The sequence below is a fragment of the Pholcus phalangioides genome, unplaced genomic scaffold, assembly GCF_987345545.1.
Source record: "Pholcus phalangioides strain wild (caught in Gottingen) unplaced genomic scaffold, Ppha-v1.0 ptg000011l_1, whole genome shotgun sequence".
Lineage (NCBI taxonomy): Eukaryota > Metazoa > Arthropoda > Arachnida > Araneae > Pholcidae > Pholcus > Pholcus phalangioides.
In genome coordinates, this window is record NW_028301604.1 from 61,894,887 (window position 1) to 61,922,762 (window position 27,876).

Consider the following 27,876-nt stretch of genomic DNA (forward strand, 5'->3'; position numbering starts at 1 on the left):
AAGTATCAGACAAATTTTACTTTACAGTAAGTTCTGAGGTTTCTACAAATTAATTTATAAGAAAATGGCCCACACACAATTAATCATATCTATTTTTGTCACACCAAAATAATACCACCAAGCAGATTAAAGTTCAAATTCAGAGTTTGTTTATTCAAATTCTAATATTTTTTGCCAGAAAATAGTTAATTATACCGAATCTTTACAAAAATACTCAGTAGGATTTTATTTACATAATATAATAGTATATAATCGGATTAACTTTTTAACTAGCAGTAATGATAAACTTGAGTGCCACACTTACCCCGTATAAAAATATATTCGATAAGTATGGCACCTCAACCGGAGAAAGTGTGGCACGTGTGAAAATTTAATATTTTTTAGGTAATTGTGAATTTTTGTCAGAAAATTTTTATAAATCTTCACATGCAAAATTGTGATTTTCAATCCACTACTTGCGTTAATTGCATGTAACGTGCATAAAAAAGAGCATCTACGAGAATATATGTTCGGCAAACACAAATATCCACATACAAGTTATGCAAAAGAAAACTGATGGATGATTGCAACACTCTTTCATTAATGATTCAAGAATTTGTACCTGAAGGTAGTTCATCCAAATCTTCTTGTCTATGATGTAAATGTATGGAAAGTGATGGGTCAAATGTGTGTATGAATTAATTAAAAGGTGATTTCCTACTTAGTGGCTCATATGCTTTCTTCATTCCATTTGAGCACATACTGGCCGTTTTACCAAAATCAACGAAAACATTTGCTAGAATTCACAGCACCTTGAAATTTGTATCCAACCGTGCATGTCTATAAAACACCTTAATTCATCTTCTTTAAAATATGCTTCCATTTGTACTGGTGTTTATCTTTGAAACTGTATTGCTTTCAAAAGGTGTTTGTTTCTTGTAGTATATATTTTTTTAAGTTGTTTGAGAATTTTTGTATTTAACATATTTTGTATTCAATGTTTGGAAGACTATTTATCATTTGAGGTATGCAAAAAACTCTTGTGGAGAGAAAAGAAAGGTATCTACTTAACCACGCTCTCTAATAGCAGCTCTGGTATCTGTAAAAGGGTAAAAAAAATTCGTGCCACACTTACCACAAGGGGTAAGTGTAGCATATACCGACTGACTTTTCAAAAATACTTTTGAACTGTTAAAACTATGACACATTTGTCGCAAATTTGATTAGTTTACCCACAGCATTGCCTCAAAGTCAAACTTCAATTTTTTGTGCCGCACTTACCCCCGGTTGACCCTATAAGTTTTAGCTCTTTGTAAAGATCCGTCGCCATAACACACACACGTGAAAGTTTTGAACTATTCTATTGTCTTCTGGTATGTGTATAATTAGTGTGCCAACCTTGGTCCAACACGACTTAGTTCGGATACCGGCTTGATACGGAAACGTTAGACTAATCATTCGTATTTGGCCTCAAACTAAATATCATACACTAATTTTCCACAGTATGCATGAACCATAGTGTAAGAAAAATAATCAAATGATTTACTTTTTCCTATGAAAATAACGCCCTGTCTAGGATGGAGTGGGAATTATTTATTGGTATCCCATATCCGGCATAAAATGGAAACATGAATATTTCCGAGGAAACGTGTTTATGAGGAAGCTTTGCTAACTTTTTGTAATGAGAACCTAATAACTGTTATTTTTTTTAACAATACTGATAAACAATATTATTATGCTTAACTGTAATCATGATGAAAAAGTAAACGAAATAATTTTCTAAAAATATGAGAAACTGCGATTGTAAACACGAATCAGAAAGAACTCACAAATCTTCCTTCAAAACATAAAAAAAGTACTATAGACATAAGGAAAAAATCTGAATGATTATCATAACTATTATTTGTTTATATTTTACATTAATTATAATATGGAAATTTATTTATCTAAAATGCAAAGGACCAGTATTACCTTTGAATTGTTCGATTTTTATATAAATTTTGTGATTATTTGATAGCTTTATATTTCTAATATAATCATCATATTTTATGTTCGATTAATACTTTTCATCACCATTCGTATAATTGCAGAATATGTTATGCATTTCTGTTAACTATAAAATAAGAACTGGCAGAAAAGAAAAGCAACAGGACATGGAAAAATTTCAAATGATAAAGTTATTTTTTCTTCAATATTATTGAAAATTCCTATTATTAAAGGAAATTTCATTGTAAGCCGATATTTTCCATCAATTTTATTTTGATACAAGATAGTTGAATTTTTTAAGGTTATAATCTTCTAGTGATGAATAAAATAAACTTTCGAGGCGTTTCGAGCTTATTTGTTAAATAAAAAATTGTTATCTGATAAACCAAACATTTAAAACAAGAAAAAGCAAAAAAAAAAAAAAAAAAAAAAAAAAACACTTATCGTGGTACCGTGCTCATCAACAAGGCCTATTGATAAAATTGCAACTGAAAACGTGAATAGTTATTAAAACTCGAGAATGATAATTCAAGTAATAGCAAAACGAAAACAAAAAAGAAATGATTTTTTTTCTATTCAAATAAAAATATAAAGATAAGCGGTTAGTGTAAAAGTTCATGCATGACACGATAGAGGTGAGAAAAGTTACATTATATGTACGACAGAGAGAGAGAGGAATCTTTCACATTCAGCAATTGTCTCACTTAAATCCCTTTGAACGATCGAAAAGATTGGATGTCCATAAATGGCTGGACGGATTCAGGTTTCTTCCATTGTTTTTACAGTCAATTAATCAGGTGGAAAACAAAAGAGTATTTGAACACTCCAACGGCACAAAAGATCAAAGGACTAAGCAATATTTCTTTTTTCATTCCATATGTAAAAGGAACATTCCCTTTTACTCAAACTCTTTCCAAACAATGGCTGAAATATTCCCTCACATTAGCAGCCACACGGCTAAATGAAAGAAAAAAAAACAAAATGAAGGTTCATTGATTTTTAAAAGATTCTTCCATTGGGTGGAATCTGCTATACAGCAAATGAAAGAAGACAATCCTTTTTTGATGTGACACATATTTTTTTTCTCCAGCAAAAACTAAAAAATATTTCAACTAGATCTGGTTCAGTTTTGTGTGAAGAAGCAGTAACAATAAGCAAAGAAACGTAAATAAATTTTGAGAATAGTCTTTTAAATATTTGTTTAGTCATAAATAGCATTAACAACGTTATATTTACTATATTTCTTGGCTTATCCACTTACGTTTTCAAACTCAATTTTAGAGGCTTGCGATGCTTATATTGAAGCGGAACCTACGTTAGTGTTTATTATAAGGGGTCTCACACCTTCGAACATGGGCCTCAAAAACTATGCTCTATTAGAAATATTTATTAAAAATATTATTTAACCTTGATTTATTTTAAATTTGGTACACATATTTTCGATTGTATATGCTGTGCTAGCATAATATTCTTCACTTAATTTGATAGACTGAACAGTTTTCTTCATTCGAATCAATTTTTATTCAATTCAATTGATGTTATGCTGTATTTTATCATACACTAGATGTTAACAATACACTTTTCTATCATAAGGTTTAAAAATTTGCCAAAAATTGAGCACTAAAGATGCGTAAGATATTTTGTTAGCGTAGCAGTACACATACGATTGAAAATATGTGTATCAAATTTGAAATGAATCAATGGTTAAATAATATTTTTTAATTATATTTCTACTACATCGTAGTTTTTAAGGATTTTAATCATGTTAAAAGGTATGAGACCGTTTTAAAGAGAAAATCTTTAAGAAATTGGCTACGATTGTTATCATATAAAATTTAAATATCAACTACTGCTTTTCAGCTATTAAAAATTTATTTTGAGCAACTTTTTTTTTGTTTTATCAAGCATTTTCTAACAAATATTTGTTTGTAGACTGCAAGAAAACGCGGCTGCGTGCTTACGTCAGATAAAACGGCTAATTGTTTATAACACGTAAATCAACATCAGGACGTTTATCAACTGTTATTAAGGCAGTTCAGGAATTAATGTATGATAAAAAAAAATAACACATTTAAAAGCAACAACACATTCAAAGTAACAAAAGCGTTTATAAGTGTGTGGATTGAATTAACTGAAAAAGAAACAAAGAAAAGCATCAAATAAGAAAAAAACTCAGATAAAAAAACAAACTCGCACTGTACGTAAAATTTAACCGTCGATGCGGATGAAAACCCATCCTCATCATCATCGATGTATGACAAATGCAAATGCGAGTTGGACATGAAAAATTAATGTATACACATATTAGAAATAATGAAATTAATCCAAAAAAAAGGAATTTTTTTTAAGCAGCAAATGAAATGAATTTGGATGAAAATGATACAAAAAAAAATGATGAGCGGCATAAAAAACTATTCAAAGACACAGAGAGTAACAAAAAAAAAATTAAATACATTTGCAAGAGAATGAAAAAAAAGAATGAAAGAAAATAGCGAGAAGAAACTATAAATCAGTAATTAAATATCTGGTGACCCAAAAACAAATCAGTGAGTTCTTCGAAAAGACCAAAATTAATCATTCCTATGATTACGCAAACAGTTTTTGCAATCTCCACCATAAAAATTATGCTAAAGAAAAAAAACCACAACGACGACGGTTCTATTTCTATTATTTTTTAGCGTAATTTTTTTTCTTATGTTTGGCCAAGCGATTGCTAAGATTGAGTATAAAACAATGAATATCTTGAATCTCTCCTCGTCTTTCTCTATCTTTTTTTTTGTCTTTCTTCGTCTTTCCTTTGTAGCTTAATTACCGAAAGATGTGCCGTACTTCTCAATGCAATTTAAACTGATTGTGCGAAAGACTGTGGAAAGAGGAGAAGTTGGGTAACATCCACTTTTTCCCAGCAACATTCGGCAAATCTCTTCGCCGTTTCCTTTGTATATTAACGAAGTTTTCGTAAATCTATTATTTAAAGTCTTATTAGGGAAAGGTCTGCTGCGAGACATTTGTTTAATAAGGAGCGGAATTAATTAAATTTTGAGACGCGGGGGGAAGAAAGATTTTTATGCAAGTGTGGTTTCCTATTTGCATTTTTGTACCTGAAGGGAACAAGCCTGATTGTTCTTTGATATCAAGTTGCTTCTTCGATTAATTGCACAAAGAATGAATTTCAATCGATATGAAATAACGGCCATGCTGGATTCCTAATTATGCCTCTAACTAAATGAGATGGTGATGTCATTGCAGACACAGAGGTGACAAAAAGTGACAAAAAGCTCTGAAAACGATGATTTATGAATTGGTGAACGACGCGTTCTCGATCAATTCAAAGTTTTTTAAATCATTCTTTTTTAGAGTGAAATTTTTTTTCATAATATTTAGTTTTCAAAAGAAAATTCACACGGTGCGTAAATTTGATAAAAAAAGGATATCATATGCTACCACTTAGCAACCGTTCGCTTAGTGCATTAAGTTTTAGTTTCGGAGGTCTTGGACTTAGTTTCAGGCATGTATATTATCCATCTAAGCATTCAGAATCCCCTCTAAATCTAATAAAATTTAACAACAAAACTATTGTTTATTATAAATATATATTGTCTATAATAGCTATTGTTATATTAGCAAAACAACCTTTCTACTCGAAAGCGTGTTTTATCGAATATTTTTTTATATAATGTTATAAATAATATAATAAATCACCAATAATGCACAGTCAATTATAAACATGTTTCGCATGATTTCTTGGAAAAAACAACATTTATTTTACATTAACTATAGTCACAATATACAAAGACAAATTAAAAAAGTTATTTAACAACACAGTTGATAGGACTCTGAAGGGTTTAAATCTCACACAATCCATGTTTTCCATGTTTACAGTGATGTTTGTTCTTGAATAAAACATTTAAGTTTAATGCATATGAAAAGTATAAATTTTACCTACTTCATTTCATGAGTCACATGTTTTTTAGTTTCTTTACTATTCAAAAGTAGTTGTTGCTTGTTTTTATATTATTTCTCGAGCTTAGATTTGATAGTTTTGGGATAGAACCTGTTTATTTTGGATCGGACACGGGTGTAAATTTTGTACCTAATGGTGTGTATGATTCGAAAACCATCTGACAAATTTCGTTTCCGATAAATAAGTTATTTAATCACAGATTATTAGCAATTATATTATTATGATTTATAATAATATAATGTTAATCATTTTCTGTCATTATTACTTAATCACAGAAAATGTGTATTAATGTTTATTACAAATAATTATATCCAACATGGGGTAGATCAATATAGTCTCCATAGTAACCTGGAAGTTTATTTTCTGTTTACCTCTGATATTCTATCTGAATTTAGAGAATCATTAAGCCTAACACGAAACTCTTCATCGTGGTAGTCGATTATTTCAAAGTTGTTCAACGTACCAACTTTCGCTTATTACTTATAATACCATGTAAAAATATTGCGTAAATCAACGAAGTGCACATGTTGAACTTGTTATTTTAACCAAATTGTAAAGAAAGTGAATTAATTAATTTAAGTCAACTTTTTAATAAAAAGTATTTGATATTTATACAATCTTTCAAGAAAATCTTATTCGAAACACAAAAAATAAGTAATAAGCAATTTGAATCGAATGATCTCATCAAACAAACGCAACGACACTCCACACGACGGTAAAAGAAAGCTCCACGATTGATCCTCACAATAAAATTAGCCAAATGCTAGAAGTTAACGCTAATTATTAATCTTTATGTGATTTCGCTAAGAAATGAGCCGTATAATGAAGATGGATATCAAGCAGAAGCATGTTATTTGATTGGAAGAATCATTGTTATATATGTTACGGTAATTGTGATAAATTGGTTATTATGCATACTCACCAATCGGATTAGCAAGTTTGATAAATTTAACACTTTTACCGGAAATTGTGCATAATAGCCACAAGTGTAGTTGGTAAATTTGATAAATACTTGAAATTTATCGCCTTAATCTGTGATTATGCATAATGCCCTTGTGTAATTGATGGTAGTCACGGCACGAGAAAACTTTTGCCCGAGTGGCATGGTGGTAAGATGCTTGTCTACATAGGTATAGAATATCGATAATTAACTTGAGGTGACTACCAATAGATGGCAGAACATGGCATTCATTTCCAACCCAACTCGTTAACAGCAGTAAATTGCGTATAGCGATATAGTCGGAGTTGGTGTACGGTGAAGTTGTGTAATTGGTCAATTTGATAAAGATGAAAAAAAATTCTAAATGAGTCTATAGTATGTGTGATGAATATAGTCGGGCCCTGATATAATGACAAAAAATTTTACTATCGTACCCCGATACAATGATTACAAATTTTACGATCGTACCTCGATATAATGACATAATAAATGTAGGAATTATCGTGTACAGTATATCATATAGAACGATTTATCATGTTTAACAACGACGCGATGCTTGTGTACTATGCATAATAGCCAGTAAAACTGTGATTAATTTAGAGAAATTTATCAAATTTATCAACGGCAACTAGATACTATGCATAACTGCCGGTGCAAGTGATAAATTTGAGGAAATTCATCAAACTTACCAAAATGCTTGGCGTTTGTGCATATTAACCGGATTTATCACATTTACCGTAACATATACGTATATCAAACATGAAAATGTGTCTAATTGCCGAAATTTCATCTACAGCAACACCACGAGTGATTTTCTTCCCGCAAATAATTTATTGAATTTTAGACACAATCGAAACGGTGTCGTCGGTGTTCCGCTTGCACGGAACTCACTGGTCGGATTTTTTCCGGGCGACGAACAATTAACCTTCAAATTTCCTTTCAACTCCTTTTACGCCAATCATCCTCCGATTCTCTTTAATTCATTGGTAAACATTTGATCTTTCGCTTCCCCATAGGATGGATATACGATTGGTTTAGGTGAACGAGCTCTTGGTGAAGGGTGGACAAGGGAGAACAACTTGTACGTGTATATAAGGGTAGCAAGAGGAGAAAAAAGTTCCGGTGGTTTGGTTTTCTCATTTTCCACTCGCGCGCCCTGCCGTGTTTCGCAGCTGGGGTTTCCTCGATTTGCCTGATGGTGAGTCATCGACGCCGATCTCTCCTCAATTCCAAATGCGGTAAAGAGACAAGAACTACAACAAGATACTGCCATCAGTTGCAACCACAAACACCTGCTTTCATTGCATTTAACAAACAATCAACTCTTTCCTAAAATCATTCTTTTTCCATCACCCTTTCGTGATTTTTTTTTTCAATAAGTTTTTATAACTACTACAGGGTGTTTCAATATTCGCGCACATCATAGTTTATGAATGTTTCTTTAAGGTATCCGACTGGGTTCGAAAGCACTTTTCTATAAAATGGTTCTGGAATGAACTTTAATGATATTTTTTGATAGAAAGTGCCTCAACATAATGAAAACAATAAATTTTAGACTACCTGTGTGAAATTTTCTATGAAAAAGTCATTCTTATGTCAAATTTTAAGCAAATTCGTGTAATATTTTAAACACGATTGCAAAAACTTTTATGAAAGGAATGTTTTGTTATTTTCACAGTACATCTAAATAGTAATGGTACAAGTTATGTAACTACCCTGTTGCAGCCAGGAATGCCATTCATCGCTATTCGTGAGTGAAATGAATTGAGTAATAATTATCTGTGTATACTTTGGCATCAACAGTGGAATCGAAATAGGCCTCTAAAGGCCTATAATCGGCCTCTATCGAAATAAAATAGGCCTATATTTGAAACTAACTATAATTTTAAATAAAGTAAATTTATCTATAATTCAATTAAAATTTAAAAAAGGTTGTATTATTGAAAGATTATAGTTGATACCTAATATATTTGTGTAGTTTACCTAATATGTGTAGTTTTCTTTGCCTGATATTGTGTGGTTTTCTTTGCTTAATATACTGTATGTGATGCATTTAAATGATGGTATACACTACTTCATAATGGTTTGAGTGCAATGAATTATATGTCCACAAATTTAAAAGTTATACGAAAAAAATGTGAATCAATGATTCGTCAAATTATGAAAATTGCATAAAGGGATATACGATATAAATTTATATACAACAATTTTGTGAAATTTATTAGAAAGATCCGATAGGTAGAGTGTGGTTTGTGATTAAAAATAGTGTTTTTTTCGAAAAAATCACTCTTTTACAAACATTATACAACCGTAACTTCAGTTTTAAAATCTTCTGTTTAAGATTATAAATCTAAAACTAAAACAATGAAAAATTCAAACATTGTTATAGAAATATTCAGAATACATACACATAATAGTATTACACATAACCACAACTTCTTTGTGTTACTTTTTTAGCAATCATAAGCATACTGCCGTGAATTCATCATTCAGGTCTTACAGGCGGATAATTCAAGAAAACGTTTACATATCATTTTCTTTTTCAATTTATAAAATCACACAAGCCCACAAGGAATTTTAATCATTTTTTTGTTAAATTTTGAATTTCAAATTTAAATCAATCATCGTTAAACTTAATCGGATCACCTACTCAACATCACTCATTGTTAATCAGATTATTCTATATCAATGTGTGAAATTTATTTTATTTTTATAAGTATTTACATATTTTCTGCACGCAAAGTATATATTAACTATTAATAATTATTCAGTAATACAAATGCTACTGGTGTTCGTGAGATGAGAGGATTATATAGTAAATATATGAAAACTCTGTCTGCATACCCTAATTCGTGTGTATATGCAAAAAAACGAAACGCTCAAGATTCATCATTCTTCGTATTTGAAATATTATATACGTATATATATATATATATATAGGTCGAAAGGGATCTGTTGGTCATAACTATGAATTTCTAGCGATGTCATAACTGTAAATCTCACTGCAGTTTGATCTATCAATATTTCAGCTGCCGAATCGAATTTACTTTATGTTATATATTTAAATCAAATCTATTTCACTCCACCATGTCAGACTGAGCCTTTAAAAATCTCTCGATACTAAATTATTTCTCCTTAATTTTTTTCAGAATAAAAAACATAATTTTAAATTTATGTAATATGTGTTCACACAAAGTTATTCAATGAAGTTATAAATAATTCAGGTAAATACTGATAGAAAAACACGATTGTATACAGTGTGTCCTGTAAATCCTAATTTGTCCTTTATCAATTTCCATCGTAGAGGTGTGTTTCTAATTTTAAAAAAATGCTCAAAATGTGTTCAAGAATCACTTTGAACTGGTTTTGAGAGCAGAAAATACAGTGTGTCATAAATTTAAAAAAATCTAAATTTTTATTCGGTCTCCCTATTCTCTAACTTCAAATCAGAAAGTTGTTGCCCTGTCTCTCCTGAATTCAACAACAAAAAAAAAACCACGTTTCTAAGTGCAATATTCATTGAAATATGTGAATTCGAAAATCGGAGAAAAGTTGAGAAAGGACAGCATAAACTAACGGACAACGCTTCTTTCTTCTTTCCTTCATTTATGCTATTATTTCCCAACTTTTTTGGATTAAAATATCTCAACAAAAATTGCACTTAGAAACAGGAATTTTTTTGTCAACCTCAGGAGAGACAGGGCAACAACTTTCCAATTGGAAGTTAAAAGACAGTGAGATCGTATAACAAATTTTTTTTTTTAAATTTTATGATATACTATATTTTCATCCTCGAAACTGGTAATGAGTGATTTCTGAACACGTTTTGAGCATTTTTTAAATTAGAACCATACCTTTACGACGAACAGTTGATAAGATAAACGCCGAATTAGGACTTACAAGATACCCTATATATTCACGGTACAATCGAAATGAAACAGTTTTGGAGAATCTACAGTGTTTTTATTGATTTCCTTTGCCATTTGGTCATTTTGCATATACCCAATAACTAATTTCATTGAAAGTACAGTTTAGTGCCAATATTAAACGGCTTCATGTACACATGTTTGAGTCTCAGGATTTCACTCCAGATGTGTATGAAGAAAGAGGTTGGTGAGATAGCTGTGGATGGATAATTTATGTGTTACTTTACTAACTTTTCTTTCCCATTGTAAGTAACAAGAATATTTTTCGATAAAGTTTGATGATCAGGAAAGTTTTATAATCGCAGCTGACATTTGTCATTTTTAGAGCATTCCAGACAAAAATAACTTTACCGAGGGCGAAGGGAAAAAACTTCGAAAACATAGAAAAAAAAGTCTACTGCAATGAAATATCTCCAAACGTGTGGTCAGTTCTCAGCTCTTCAAGAGCTACTAATACGCTTCCGATAGAGTTTTTACGGATTCGAAGCTTCAGCTGGGACTCGAGATTGAGAATTATCTTCGAGAAGGAGAGAAGATAGGAAAAAAAAAGTACCAAACAGCTTTAGACTTGACGGTAGGAGCAGAGAATGCAATTGGAAAAGCTGTCCGCTTCCATTAATAAAGATCCCAGTAGCCTTACGATTTTTCCCACTCCCTCCCTTTCTCTAGACGGGGAACCAAATCGAGTAGATATCCTAAGGATTATGTCGAAACGCATCCAATATTTTGTTGGCACTTCACCGAAGTTATTGGAGACCAATCCTATTATTCAGCAGTAAGTAGGTTCCGCTCTGGAAAAGACCTGATACGGTGGATACTTCGGAGAAATAATAATTTGGTCACGGGATTGCCAGGTTAAAGTGAAAAAGATTTGGGGCCATTTTTTGGACTTTACTTGTGGGCGTAAACGGAAGCCAGAGCATCTGCGGCAAACCGGAACCATGAGATAACTGCTCTTTAAGCTGAAACTAAAGAATGAGACGAAAGTTGCAAATTTTGCAATCTCACTGTATTGCAATGACAAAACGACGAATCATTGAATACAAATTTAGAGAGCGCGGTAGCCCAAGTCGAATAAGATACTCACCTAAAGTACCAGAGGATGTTTAGAGGTGTCGCGAAGTCGATAACCCCGGTTCGTTTGTCAGAAAGTTTCCTGACATAGGGGTACAACAGAAACAGCGACATGACCACAGAGAAAGATTTCTACCACAGGGAGTCCCACACCGAGGGGTTAGCGCACCAACCTCTCGGCGAGTATAGAAAAAGGCTGCTGTGTTCGGAATCGGCAATAAATTGTAGGTCCCTATCTAATTAGAGCCCTCGTGTGCAGAAAATGACCGTGATGCGACAAAAATGATCAAATAAAAATTTAGTTCTTCCATTTATGAAGCGTGAGTTTTCAGGAAGACAAATATTTAGTCTCAGATTTTGCAAACCAATTCAGAATTATCATTAGTGCTTCCTTTGTTTGTTTGTTTTTTAGTGTTTCTTTCGCGTGTTTCCTTCGTTATTTCAAAATAAAAAATTTAATATTATATGCATATCAAAATAATATTTGATATAATTTAAGAGAAATTTTCCTGTATCTTTTTCCTTTTTTTGTAAATCACATAAAACACTTGCCAAATTTTCAATTGATTATTATTCTATTTAAATAATCATTGTTATTGAAGACGTAATAATTGATATTGAATAAATATTAATTGCAGATTAATATTTATCTTTAATGAAAAAGCCCGAACCAACAGAAATGTGTCGTGATTTCTAATACATTAATCCCTTTGATACGTACTTTATTTATTTATAATTAAACTAGTGAGAATAAAAGTACTGAATAGGAATTCATTTACCGCAGAATGCTCAGGTTATTGTACAAAAGAGTGTTAACGTATATATGACATAATTTAAAACAACACAAAATAAATATTTATACACGGTAGTTTTTAATCAAGAACATCGACAGTTGTCAATATTTTTTTTAATTTACACGCATTGATATGGTTCAATATTGTTCATATTTGCTTTGATTTTAAATTTTGCTCTTTTTGCCAACACACAAAATTATTTCCTTTAACATTTAATTTTTTCATAGCTTATGCAGTTTGTTATTTACAAGCTTTGATGGGAATTGCAAAGGAAAACTGAGAACTTCTGCCATACAATTTGCATTTCGAGAAGTATTTTATAACTTGAACAGCAGTGAAATTTATGCGAAACAGGATTCGCGTACATAAGATAACTGATATTACTTGCTCAAGGAGATCTGTTGATACCTGAGGCAAAGATATCATGGCCCAGTATCATAGGTTACTACTGAGGGAAAGGATTTTCTTCGCCCTCGAAGAAATGAAAACTCAACATGAGGAAAAAAGTTGCATTCGCAAATATGAATCCGTGATATACCTTCGAGCGTTGGAATGCCGTAGGTGAATATTTCTTCTGATTTGTGCTTGCAATAATACTTCGTGCAGTGCAGATGTAAATAGGGGGATACGATTTGCGCTTATAAGAAATCCGAACCGCTCTGAAACGCATATCTTTGACTAAGATATTCCGGGCACTCGAAATGCAATAACGAAAAAAAAAGAAAAAAAAACACCACATATATACAAGCTGTTAACTTTTTTTTTAACTTCGAGAAATATTTTCTACCATCGCTAAACGAGAATCGAACGCATTTTACTTTTCTGAAGACACAAATACGCATGCATTAGATTCTATAATTCCACATTCAGTATATAATTATGACATATCAAAATGTATTCTAAATGTACAGTGTATGTACGGGTAAAACATTAATCAAACTCACATAATGACATTTTTATTCTTCTTGTTACTTTTGAAAGCTTTACCCAGGTTTTTTACTGAACCTTTTTCCATTTGTTCACAAATTAGTATCACAACCGTCATTTTATGTTTAGTCGTTTAACAAACACAAAGATGTAATTTGAAATGACAAATGCTCAGTGAACTTCGGTATTACGTAAAAAGCATTTGACACATAGCTAATTGTAAACACTGAGATGTTTAGCAAGTTTATACACTTATTCGTGCACATAATAATAAGAAACCATAAAAAAAGCACTGCAGATACCGATCAAAAATCACCTCGAATCAGTTTTCTATCAGTTAACATCAAAAGGAATATCATTCATCATTTAATACACGAACATTTCTTGTAAAAATCGTTTTAAACTTAAGCATAACTCCACAGAATAAAATTTATTGATATGAAAACATACTTTCAAAGGAAATATGAATGATATTTAAAGGAGATAGACGGCTAAATTGGTCTTAATCACATATTTTGAGTCTCTCATATAATATCTTTCAATAATATTTAATATTCGCTGTCAATTTTTTAATTTCTAGTTTCGTGTAATAATCTCTACGTAGTTGGTTGTTTCTTTCATTTATTTTCAATCATTGAACATTGATTTTTTTACAAATGAATGGATTTTACTTTTTACTTATATATATTTATTTTTCAATATATATGTAGTTTATGCATATTGTGTTTATGAAATTGTTTATGGAAACACAATATGCATGTGAATTAAATTAAATTAAATCATTCAGTCTCAGGATTATTTGCCGAAAAGGTTGTTTCTGGTAGATTTCTGCTGAATAAACATATTTCCCAAATAAATTAATATCCAAAAAACTCAGCTATATACACAAACATTGATAAGTGTATTTGCAAGCATCTTTTTATCAACAGTTACAAACAAAATTTAAAAATGTAGTTTAATTCTCAATTTGATAAATAAGATTATTATCTAATAAAATTACAATTCACCTTTGTTTTTCGTACCTATTCTACTAATAAAAATATTAATAAAAAATTGATAAATAGTACGATAATCATATCAATTAAATAAGTGGTAGTCTGATTAATTTTTACCCTCATGCAGGAAGGTCAATATTTGCGGTTATAATTCACTTTGGTATAAGACCAACAGTCTTAATTACTACCCGGTACTGAAAAAAGAAATAAGCCTGTATATATACTTCACTTTTCATTGAATTCTTGATGTTTGTTTTTTATCAGATTATAATGTTACTCTCATGCTAACCCTCTATGATCCTGTGCATATTTGTGTATACATCGTAAATATTTGGTCGAAAAAAAACCCAAACATACCAATTTCTCTTTTTTTTTTTGGTATTTAGAAAGTACATCTTTTAGTGCCATTTCATTCAAAAATACGGCTATATAAGTATAATAATTTTTAATCTAGAAAGTGTTGATTCCATGCCGGCGTAATTTTTTGAGAGCTGATGAAATTTCACGTGTTCAGAGATTTAAAAAATCCCATGAAATTGTGAGAATTGGAAATGAAATTCAAGAAAACAATTATTCATCTTTGCTAAGCAAGATTTATCTGTTTATAGATAGCATTAAAATCAAGGTAAACTCTATATTTACCATCGAAGCCAATTAAAAATCCACTATAATTTATCAAATTGTTGTATTGTTGCATTGTTACAATTGAAAATATGCAAACAGCACTGATTCGCATCCGATTTTGTGGGAAAAAAATTCAACACGTTTTTATGGGGGTGAACCATAGAGTTAATTATTCCACAAAAAATTCATATCACAAAAAAGGGGGAGTCAGATCTGTAATGTTATGATTTGATTTTTGCAATTGAAACATCGTTCCTACAATTTTTCTAATATAGTACGTTATTTATACCCATCAAACATTTATTTGCGATGGAGGTCTTAGATGATAAAAATGTGGGTAAGATATATAAATGATATAAAACTTACGCTGTAAATGATGAAGGTTTCGCCGGTAGGTTGGAGCACGTGTTCCTCTTCACTCATCACATAAACCTCATGTTCAAACTGTTGGCTCTCGTCACACAGTCTCAATCTCTCTCTCTCTCTCTCTCTCCCTTTGCCCTAGGCGATAAGCGGTTGCCTTCCTTATGACTGGCTTCACTGCGGGGATGATGCGTTATACGCTAGCACCAGCTTTACAGGCGGAAGGCCCAATCTTCCTCGACGATGATCCTCGCTCCGATTGGACGACAAGTTTGATCCCTCTCGCAAATCACGGCAAGAGAGTGATTTGACAAATGAAGTGGAGCCATCCGCGAATCGCAGCAAAAGGAGGATCTCTTTCTTCTCTTCCTCTTCCTTAACGATTCCTTCTTTGCTGGCGGCGGCTGTTGGGAAACTTCTGCTCTTGTGCAACTTGGCCACCCTTTTGTTATCTTATCCTAGCCCACGCCCATTCGCTAACAAACACAGATCTCGCAAATAATAATAATAACAAAAAGTCATTTTTTTCAATCAAGTCTTTATTATTATTATTATTTTTGATAATTCTGGAGTGAACAAGTAACCCGTTTTAAATTTGTGTATGCATTTATGACGTGAAGATGCGTGACTGTATGCACTACATTGTTCTCAATATGGTAAAACTCAACTGTAACGATATTTCAGGGACCAAAAAAATTATGTTCTACAAAAGCTGATTTCATAATTCCCCTTGAAGCATTTTACTGGTGAACCGTTGATCCTGGAGGCATACTTCCAATTAGAAAAAGTATTCAAATAACGTGTAAAACTCAGATACGTCATTCATGCTGTAAAGGATTGTATAGTTATTTATATATAAACATCAACTTTTTATACGGACACCCATGTTCATAAGCCCAATTAGAAAGTTGTTGTCCTGTCTTTCCCGAGGCCAACAAAAAATTTAACATTTCTAAATACAATATTGGCTGAGATATTTGAATTCAAAATCGGAAAGAACACCATAAACAAGGGAAAGAATCGTTCTCCGTTATTTTATGCTAGTCTTTCACAATTTTTCTCCGTTTTTAGAATTCAAGTATCTCAGCCAGTATTGCACTTGGAAACGTGGATTTTTTTTTGGCGTCAGGAGAGATAGGAAAACAACTTTATACTTGGGTTTTTTGAGGACACAGTGTCTGTAATTTCCGTATTTTAATAACTATATAGTCCTGTGCAACATGACTGACACGTATCTGAGTTTCACACGTTATTTGGATACTTTTTCTAACTGGAAGTTTGACTCTAGGATCAACGGTTCACCAGTAAAATGTGGCAAGAGGAATTAAGTAAAGCCACAGTGGGAGAGTGGCATCATCCATATAAATCGTTAGTGCTAAAAAATACCACTTTGAATGTAAAAAACGTTTTGCCGTGGCAGCATTCATTAACCACCTGTACTGTACTATTGCTCTCGTTACTAGCGCAGAGTAATCAAACTGACGGATTACATTTTTCACATATGGTGATTCCATGTCTTTTTTTTTATTGTTTTATTTATGAATTTTCATATACTCCTGCACTTAATCATACTCTGCTAGTAATGTGGTGCAAGTCAGCACTCTTGAATTAGTGCTATGTGTTCAGCGATTTTGTACATAACATACCAGTTCCTCAAGCACGTAGCTGCCTATGAATTTTCGTATCGAAAACTGTATAAACACCTATAGGCCTATTCAAAAATTTGTGAAAATACTCGTAATAGACTTTCTTATCTTTTGTGCTGAATCTCAGTCCTTTGTCACAGTAAATCTCTTCATGGGTTAGTTGGCTGTAAATCATCACTTGATCACCCGACGGGCTGTTACAGTCATTGGCTGATTGGTTGCATCAGACTTCCACCGACAGCAGGATTTTCTCAAGGGCGAGAGTACGCCAATGCTCCCCTGCGTACGTCAATGCTCTGCAGCACTTATAAAATATTTAGATTCTGAACACTAATTTGATCCAAAACAGTGCTTTTCAACCTTTCTGAACACAAGGACCAGTAAAATAGCTGAAACGATTAGTCTCACCACAAATCTACAAGTGTACCTTTATTTGGATCTATTTAAATATTTCCGTAGCTTACAATTCAAAAAAACTTTTATTAATTAGAATTCAGTTTTCAAGTTTGCTTGAGGACCACCAATCCTATCATTACGGACCAACTCTGGCCCACATACCACGGTTTGAGAAATACCGATCAAAAATATTCGAAGAAATTATTGTTCGTCGTCTTTCCGAGTTTTTAACCCTTTATTTAGCAATGCCCCTCTCAAGTGCTTATATTTTTCAAGTAAACGTATTGTGTGTTTTGAGCTCGTTTTGGAATTGATGCTTCTAAGCAACTCCTAAACATTCGATTTTTACTTGCGTGCTGTTCACGAAATTTCTATAATTACCAGCAGAATGGCTCAAAGATACACGTGTCTCCTATTTCTTGACAAGCAGAGCGAGAACGATTTTTGATTTTTGCATTTGGAGGGAAATACCGTGTGTGGAAGAGACATTGCTGTGTATTCTTAAACAATAATAGAAAAGTAAGATGGCAAATAATAAGTAACATTTTTAAACTATTCAAAAATCTATGTAAATTATTACAGTATATATCCTTAAGTATAACGTCCTATATATTTTTAAATATCGACAATAAATTTTTTTGCCATTTAATAGCATTCAGGGTACCTCATTTGCTTTTGATATAAAAAATGTTCCTCTCATAATTTTTTGCTCTGGATATTTCAATGCTTGTCAGTTAAAGGGTTAATCAACCACACAAACTCACAGAGATAGGAAAATAAGTAAGACACTGTTATCGCAATTTTGGGAAAGACATCCATCCATCCATCAAAGACCGCACAATCTAAACGTCACACTCATTTGTCATTCAAATCGAATACAACAGAAGGTTGCGGTTTCTGTATTGGAAATTCGTACAACTGCGGTATCTAATACGGGAAGGTATCAGTGATACGCACCGCGACAAAGGTCACAGAAACCCAAGTCGATCTTTTTCAAATCATGCGTGAATTTCCCCGCTTTGGAAATTCGATTTTCTAGGTTGGTCTTGGGGTGGCAATCCTCGAAATCAAGCAAACCATGGGATGACTTCAATTTAATTAATCGGCTTTTCCTGGTATGGCTCAGCACCCACTGACAAGCACTCCCTGTTCGGCTACTTGAATGAAAAGACTTCACCCGTCAAACCACAGAGGGTTGCTGTCCCAACTCCTCTCCAACATTTTTTTCCCCAATTCTCCCCTCGTTTTCCCTTCTTCACATATACACTGAGTGGAAATCTCTATTGCTACTCTGCTTTGAATATACGACAAGAAAATCGACCATCTGTTGGGCTTTATCATACACAAGATTCGCAATATTTAACAACTACCACGAATCATTTCCGAAAAAAAAAGTTAACAGTATTTTTCAATGTTACGGTACTCATATACTCTCGCTTGATTCATTTTGCATCAAAAATTGATTTTTCAACGATCATTTCGGAGCTATCTATAAGCGATTTTTTATTTTGAGAACGATTAATTTTTCCGCCCTTGTAGTATTTTCAAATATTTTCAGTTCATTTTTAACCAGAGATAAGTCCGGTAAAATTTTGAATTGTATAAAAGTCCTTCAAATGTAAATGTTTAGCGCTGCATACTGCGTATAACGCCAACAGGGTGTTTCTCGTGAAGAGTGTTCGAAAAAAATAAAAGTTTGACAGTCGATTTTAAAATTCGTGTAAAATACAAAAAAATATCAGCAATAAGAGGGAAATTATATAAGCTGTGATAATGTCGCTTCCTTAACGTGATAATTGGAAGGAATATAAGAATTGAAAGTTGAAAGTTTTATATATGCCCCCCTTCCCCCCCCCCCGTTCATCATAAACTTCCAATAAGTAAACTTTGCGCCCATCCCTATTATAATGAAAAAGTTTACATCATAGTATTTGAATGAAAATTATTCAACACTACGTGCTGAAATAGTAAAGTAGCAGAATGCTTGACAAAAATCAAGAATTTAAATCATTGATATCTCACCGAATGTTCATTCAATCGTTACGGGGTAGCTTTTTTTCGATATAATAGAGATAAACACGAATTTTACTAATATAAATTTTATTGTATTAGGGGATCAGAATATTTTAATTTTTATATTCTCCAGTTCTCATTTTCTGGTTGTGAAATTTTTCGTTTTCTCTCTTATGCGGTTATTTTTAATATTTTACTTCAATTTTAAAATCAACTGAAACACTTTATTCCCGAAAACTTTTCGTGAAACACATTGTACATCATAGCAAAATATTTTCCCATTTCGTTCTTTCGCGTGGAGATAAATAATGATGTCACTAGCAAAAGATTATCGGCGATAAATATATTGAATAAAAATAATTCCGTCGAGGAGAAATGAGATTTTATTTCGACAAACTATCAAGTTTTTTATTTATTATTTATTAAAAATGCTTTCGGTATCATCAATCAATGCCCATCTCGATTTTTCGAAATTAGACTAATGGCTGTTTCATCGTTTTCTATATATCATTCATAACCTCAATTTTACAATCAATAAAATGCATAAAATGCAGTTTTTGATGATAATAATTATCATAATCAAAAAACTGCAGATTGTTTTTTTCTGTAAGAGTGGATGAAGAATCTGTGTGGAGTAGTTTGTACTTTGTCAGTTGTAGCAGGGAATGCTAGTTTTACTCTGTTGAGTCCGATGGTCGCTCACTTGTTTTTAATTTGTATAGCACAGTATAATATTTTGATGTCCACTTGAGTATCTTGCACGGTAAAAGCCTTAGTGTAGGTAGTATGTATGTTCTTCGGTATGAGTGAATGCAATAAGAATGTCATCAAAATAGCTTGCCAACCGAACACGACGGCTGAGTTCATATTCAGGGAATTTCTAAAAATTGCTATAAACACAAAAATCTAACCCAGATAACAATCGATGAATTTATCTCTGGAATGTCTGGTCGGAATTGCGAAGACAAAGTGACATATTGAGAAACTCAAACGACCCAAAAGAAATTATAAGAGTTGTTTTAGTCTCTGCATGCACTGAAATTTCATGATACGCAAACGTGTCATAGATTAAGAAGATGGCTTGACCATGGAATGACTGAGTGCAGTCGGGGAAATGAGGATTGTCTAGCGATCAGAAACTGTGGAAATCCACGCAAGGCCTCCACTTGTCATTTCGAACCACGTAAACAGGACTATTTATTTGTTTATTTATTTACACATCTCAACAGGCTCAGCCTAATTACAGCTATGGGAAATAACTACAGATATAAATAATACCAAAAATGCAATATAAAAGAAAAGTAAAATGATAATAATTCCTCAAATTTACCACTTTCAAAACAGGTCTACTTTACCGCACACCAACTCCGGCCATATACATTATATCGCCATACAGCGATTTCCAACCAGTGAAGTTGGATGGGAAATGAAGGTGCCATCTATCGTTGGTCGCCCCAGGCTGAGTAGGTAAAGAACTTGTTTCTGACATTCTTGCGCCGGATTTGAACCAGTGGGCCTTCCCTAGAGTATAACCTTCTTGATGGAAGACGAGACATTTTACCACTTCGCCACACGGATGCTATGCAAACAGGACTGGCCCAAGATATCTCAGTAGGTCTTGTGATACCCTAAGCAACATGGATTCAAACTCTTCTTGCCACCGACTCTGTGGCGTTGTCTTGGAGAATGTTGGGTGCCCTTTGGTCTGTAATATAGTGGAATAATGCAGTATTTTTAAATTTAGTACATTAATTATAAATGATGATTTTACGAAAACAATTGATCGAGTATGTACTAATTGGAATTTTTTCACGCTCCTCGCAAAGCAATACCATTGATTTAAAATTAAAATTGAGTATCTTTTTCGGCAGTCTTTTTTGATGAAAACATATATATATATATATATATATATTACACACACACACATTCATTATATATGAATAGTTTTGTCTGGGAAAAAATGATGTTTGTTGTCTGGAATGTCTCAGCTGATTAGACGATTTTCATATGGAGTCCGCAATTGTTAACAACTGGTCGATTCGGGGATTAGGGGGGGGGGGAAGGGAATTGGAGATATCCCGTAGGTGCAGATGCTAGACCCTTCTCATATAGAAATAGGGAGAACCCCTCAGCGTTTGCACCTGATACAATACCAAATAGAATTTAACAACAAATAAGTGAGATCATCCGGATTTTGGTGGGATGGTTGGGCAGTACCAATCAGCACATCACTCGTAGAAGTGATACAGTTAACAGGTCGGGAATTACCCCGATAGTTGTGCGCACAAAAGCAACCGAGGGGTAAAAGAAGAGAAATAAAAGATTAAAACGGGGCAATAGAAATAGGCCTGCAATCTGCGACTCCTATTCAGTGATTCGGTAAACATGTCAGATGGAATAGGGGAGGAACAGGTACCCCACACGCACACATACGTACTATTTATATGTAGCGATCTGAAGCATATGCAAAAGCTCGAACTTACTGTATGGCAATGCAGTAAATATGGCGAGGTTTGAAATACGTTGATCGATTACATGAAATCAAACATTTGAGAGAATACTGTTGACAAAATCAAACAATACAGTAAAATCTGATGATTTGATTTTTGAAAAAGTTTAATATATTGTTTGTCTTTTGAGAATGCGAGCAGTGTGATGCAGTAATTGGTAGTGAAGAAGATCGTTCTCCGAAGATGATATCACTCTCCGCTTTTACTACGAAGGTTTTGACAGCTGGTTGATAGATCCAGGAAAGAAAATCCAATGCCCTTGTGAGGAATCGAACCCACGTCCTCTCACTTGGCAGGTGAGCGTCCTAGATAAATATTTCTCAACCGCAGGGCCGCGGCCCGGTACACACAGTCACACCAGGCCGTGAGTGATTCGCAGTTTGATTTTTCTCATTAATTCCCCTTTATTCTTTGTTATGGCTGGGTCTTTCATAAAAAAAAGAAATTTACCGGGCCGCGGGCATTCGAAGGTTAAGAACTACTGTCCTAGACCATTAATCTACAAAGGCAACGAATCCTCTTTTTTTAGAGCTCGTGTGCGCTGAATGGGGCCGTACATGGTTTGCCAGACCTCAGCTCTAAGGAAAGATTGTTCGTTGCCTTTGTAGTCCAGGGCGCTCATACGGCAAATGAGAGGACGCAAGTTCGATTCCCCGCAAGGGCAGTTGAATTTTCTTTCCTGGATCTATAAGCCAGCTGGAGGAAACCTCCGTAAAGATGGTTCTGATTACAATATTCAGATCGCTCTCAGAGGGCATAACTGGACGGAACAACACTAAACTTGCTTCATATGCATTTTAGGCCATAATTCCCCTATGATCTGGAGCATGCCAATCAAGTTTGGTGCAGGTTTGCCCATTGGATCTCTCTCTAGAAGGGCGAGAATAGCATATTTTAATTAGAACCACTTGGCATAACAAAAATGTGTGATAAAATCATATAAAAATGCAAAAACTCTTGTTCCGATTCCTTTCGTCCTATATTCTAACAAAGAATTTGATATTATGATACACATATATGAATGCATTTATTCTAATATATTATTAGAATTATAATAATCATTTCCCCCATTTTCTATATTAATATATCGTTTTAGTGATATTTTACAGATGATTTTGAACAGAATATTGTTTAAACGAGAATGACGAAAATCAGCACAAAAAATATAAAAATAGACCAAACTCGATATAGTTTTAAACTACTCATTACTTTTACTTTTTCTTATGATTTTTTGTTTTTCATTCATCATGATATTTTGCCGCGGGAAAGTCTTGTCATTTCTATTTTTGTTTCTAGTTGAAAACGAAAAGATGGGAAAGAACTGGAACAAGTGAAAATAAAGTGAACATCGAACGAAATCTCCGAAGATTCCACGAAAATACCTGAATGGCTGACCATGTGATGGAATGCCCTGAGGTGATAGTGACCAAACCAAAGTCTTGCTGGAACCTAATTTCAGGAAATATCTGTGACTTGGAAAACTACCAGTTCCTAAGGGTTACCTGATATTTCGTGCCAAAGTTTGCCAAAGCCTTCTCGTACTGAAAACGTCGCCAACGGAAACGACCGTTTCTTGGATAAATAACATTATTTGATTTATATCACCGGACAATTCTTGGATTGTGTGAACTTCAATATAATAATTGGAATAACGTCACGTTTCAACAACTTAGAAAAATCATACAACGTAGAATACTAACTTATTTTCAGAATTTCACTTTGCCTTGATAGATATAATTTGAATAATAATTGAAAATCGTACTAACATTACGAAAATTCAAATTATTAAGAAAAACTAGAATAGATTTGAATCGAATCACACACACAAAAGCTTAATTTATCATTTCAATATGTGTGTGTGTTTGAATATTTTTGACTCTAGATTATTCTACCAACACGGGCTTTCTTAACCCTCTACAGTCCAGTGTATATTTGACTATAAATAGTCAAAAAATCCATTACACATCAGTTTCTTTTCTTAATTTTTTTGGTATTTTAGAAAATACATCTTTAATTGTCATTTCAATACAAAATACGGCTATATAAGTGCAATAATTTTTTTTATCTAAAAAGAGTTGATTCCTTGTTGGTGTCATTCTTGGAAAACTGCTGAAATTTTTCGTGTTCAGAGGTATATAAAATCACAAAAAATTGAGGATATAGGAAATAAAATTCAAGAAAACAACTATTCAACTTTTATTAGGGAAGATTTTACCTGTTTATATGTACAGTAAAATAAAAAAGCAATATGTGTATTTTATCCTTAATAGATCATTTTAGCTAATTAAAAAATCCTGTCAAATTAATTAAATTTCTGTATTACTTCAATTAAAAAGATGCTAACTACACCAATTTACAGCCATTTTTGTAAAAAAAATTTCAATACGTTTTTATGGGGGGGTGAACCATACAGGTTTGAAATCTATTCGCAATGACTATAGACGATCGAGTGTTTTTAGCAAGCCCTCCACCGAAATGTGAGAAAATTACTCAAGTATATGGAATAATGTGGTAAATTCTACGGTTTTACCACATTATTCCCCCTCCCGTCCGTAGCCGAAATAAATTTCTGGCTACGGACTTGCTTTGCAATGTTACTTAAAGAATCTCGCCAAAAATGGAATAGGTCGCCAAGTTTAAGAGCAAAGCTGTTAATGTCCACCCACCCTTACGTGCTTTATTGGCGTTGTCCGAGCAAGCACGTCTCGTACATATGTCCCTTCCCCTCTTCTGAAGACCAACTGCTCCGCCATATTTTTTTCCCAGATACTTCGCCTAGGTTTTGCAGCCTGCAGCTATAACGCAGATTATCTGATGTCAGTACTGTTTCTTCGCTCTGTTACTCTACTTCTTAAGTAAAAAAAAAAAGAAATATAATATTTCTGCTCGTAGAAAACACCGACAGATAGGTTTTTTTTCCTTTTCCTTGGGTCTGCTTCCAAGATTTCTATTTGTTTCTATTTCTCAATAAACACCAAAGTTTTTTTTTTCATTAGAAAAGTAACGTCGAAACACGCCAGTTCTACACTACTACCATGATTAATATTCTCTCAGTTTTTTTTCAGCCCCTTCATTTATAGATTGTATTTATAACTTCTGACATAAAATATATTTCAGTAATAAAAAAACACTGCAATTACAAAAATAATTACTTCCAAAAAATAAAGGTATTTTACACCAAATTATTTTTTAGACTCTAATTTATTGAAAATATTGTTGCCGTATAACTTTTACATTGCAATATCTTTACTGATTTTTTAGGCTTTTTCTTTCTCCCATAAAACGTCATCCTTATATTAGATGGGGGAAAAAATTCCACTAATTATGTATTAGTTCCACCATATAGTTTGGAATACCTAAAATTTACTAATACAGTCGGCCCGCTTAATCGAATAACAGCCCCGCTTAAACGGATAAAATACTCGGGCACCAAAATTTCATCTATAGAGACAATCTTAAAGTTCCCCCGCTTAATATGATAATTTCAACGACATTTCTCTTCTTAATAGAATATTTCGCTTCACACGTCAACTTTTAATACACATCCAACTGCTATACACATAATGTTTTTATTGAATGAAACATTTGGAATTAATGGGGAAAATACCAAGGGGGAAACCGATATTTTCTGGATATTTATGTCGAAATGAAGGAAAGAAAAGTAATCGTCCGAGTTTTCTTTCAAATGGAAAACATGTTTCTATGTTAAGATTAAAAAACAGGACTGAAAAAAAGAAAAAAAACATTTGAGAGTAAGTACTGGCCTCCAAATATTCAAGTTTTTTTTCAATACGTACATTTAATTATTTCATTTTTGTTCTCTGTTGAGCAAATAGAGACCAATGTGCTAACTTTCCTAATGAAGAATGAAAATGTTAGGTATTGGGATAATTGTAATTAAATATAATTTTTATTTCATTTTTGATGTCTGATTTATTCGAGAAGCTCTGTTAATATTGACCCTCCATCCGTTTTCAAGATACAAATTATACTAACGTTGTAAAATGACAACTAATTGTTCCCCGCATAATCGGACAATCCGCTTAATCCGACATTCTGTGTGCTGGAATCGTTGAGAAATCCAGGGATTATACACACATATATATAATAGCATACATTCAAAAGAGATACTGTATTAAAAACCAAATGTATTCAAAAATTCAAAATTAAAACAATGCAAAAGCCAGAGTATAGCGCCAAAGGCAGCTGTATACATATAACTAGAAATTATAAAATTAGGAGAAATACGAGAAGATAAAAAATGAAAAATACAAAAATAAAATGGAACATTGAGGAGGTCGTTCTCAAGGGGAAACCCCCCACACTGTTCCAAACAGCAAAAATGTTTCTAATAGTGGTAGGCCAAGAATAGGCATAAATTTATCATCAGTTCCCCCGACATTTTTTGCTAAAAAACAAGCTTTGGAAGTCAAAAAACAAATATGAGAAAGTACAAAAATTAAAAAAACACGAAAAATACATGAAAGCACAATATTAAATAGACATCTCCACAAAAGTGTGTTTAAAAGTTGAAAAATAGAAAAATATATATAAAGAAAAATTCAGAACCTACCTGAAATTCAACTTTTTTTTACTGATGTCAAAAATAAGCCACATGGCGTAAACTAACATGTCGAAAAACGTGGGTGAAGTTTGAAACCCATAAAGGACGACGGATAACCGTTGCCACTCAAAACATTTAAAAAGTCAGAAAATACTTTAAGAACATCATTTACATTATTGCATCTTTTTTCAAAATTTTTCAAAATTCTATTGCTAATATTAGAATTGAAATTGGAAAGAAATAATGTAAATAAATAAATAAATAAATATATATATATACACACACAGTAGTAAGAAAAAAAATAGCAAAAATAGCTTTTTAAATGACAAAATCGCTGGTGCTGCTCACTTGTCCATTCAAAAAACATATATGCACAAAACAGAAATTGAAGAAAAAAATACAAGGTATAATTATTTATGCAAGAGTGAAATAGAACCCATGCAGTGGGTCGTCATCGGGTGAACCCCATGCAGGGTTCGAAAACCGTAGGCGTTTCTGAAATACTCTCATTTCACAAATACGTAGATTCGGCCACATATGTAATAATAACCAGGAACTCATTACAGCACTCCTCAATCTTTATACAAATACAAATACAACGCCACAACAGACAAAATGCCCAACGAGGTGGCTGATTAAAAGATGCCCATAAAAAATATGGATGTCATATCTTTCCAAAGCTACATCAGGCACAACGGCATACCTTCCGCCTTCTTCTCTCAACGGCATACCTTCCGCCTTCTTCTCTCAACGGCATCTCCACTACATTCAAAACAACACAAATGTATCCCCCTTCTTAAGGTATGTACGGTGATTTTTAACTAATTTTTGACTACACATTTTGGATTTTTTAATCTTTTGTTGTAATTTTTGTGAAAATTCCCTGCAAATTCTGTATATTTTGTAATTTTTTATACATTTTTCTCATCCTTCATTTTGCTTATAACCTGAAGCTCTGTATATTTTCAAATGTTGTATTTCTTCAATATATTTTTTTCTCACCTTTTTCATTCCACTTTTTTCGTCCAACATGTTTTTTGAGAAGGTAGGCGTCGGGGATCAAGGGTTGGCATTTTTAGTGCAAGTAGGCATAGCCACCCTTCATTAACGCCTACGCTTTTCGAACCATGGGTGGAATTCCCCCTGCTGACGACCCACTGCATAGGTTCTATTTC

At 32.9% G+C, this 27,876-nt stretch overlaps 1 protein-coding gene across 1 annotated transcript in view; it reads right to left on the reverse strand.

Moving 5' to 3' along the window:
* LOC149080673 (zinc finger protein 488) overlaps window positions 1-15,748 on the reverse strand; it is a 46,970-nt gene extending 31,222 nt beyond the window's left edge. The window contains exon 1 of the mRNA XM_089238678.1: window positions 15,576-15,748. The gene's annotated coding sequence lies outside the window, so the exon portion shown is untranslated. The remainder of the gene's footprint in view (window positions 1-15,575) is intronic.
* Window positions 15,749-27,876: the final 12,128 nt, after the last annotated feature.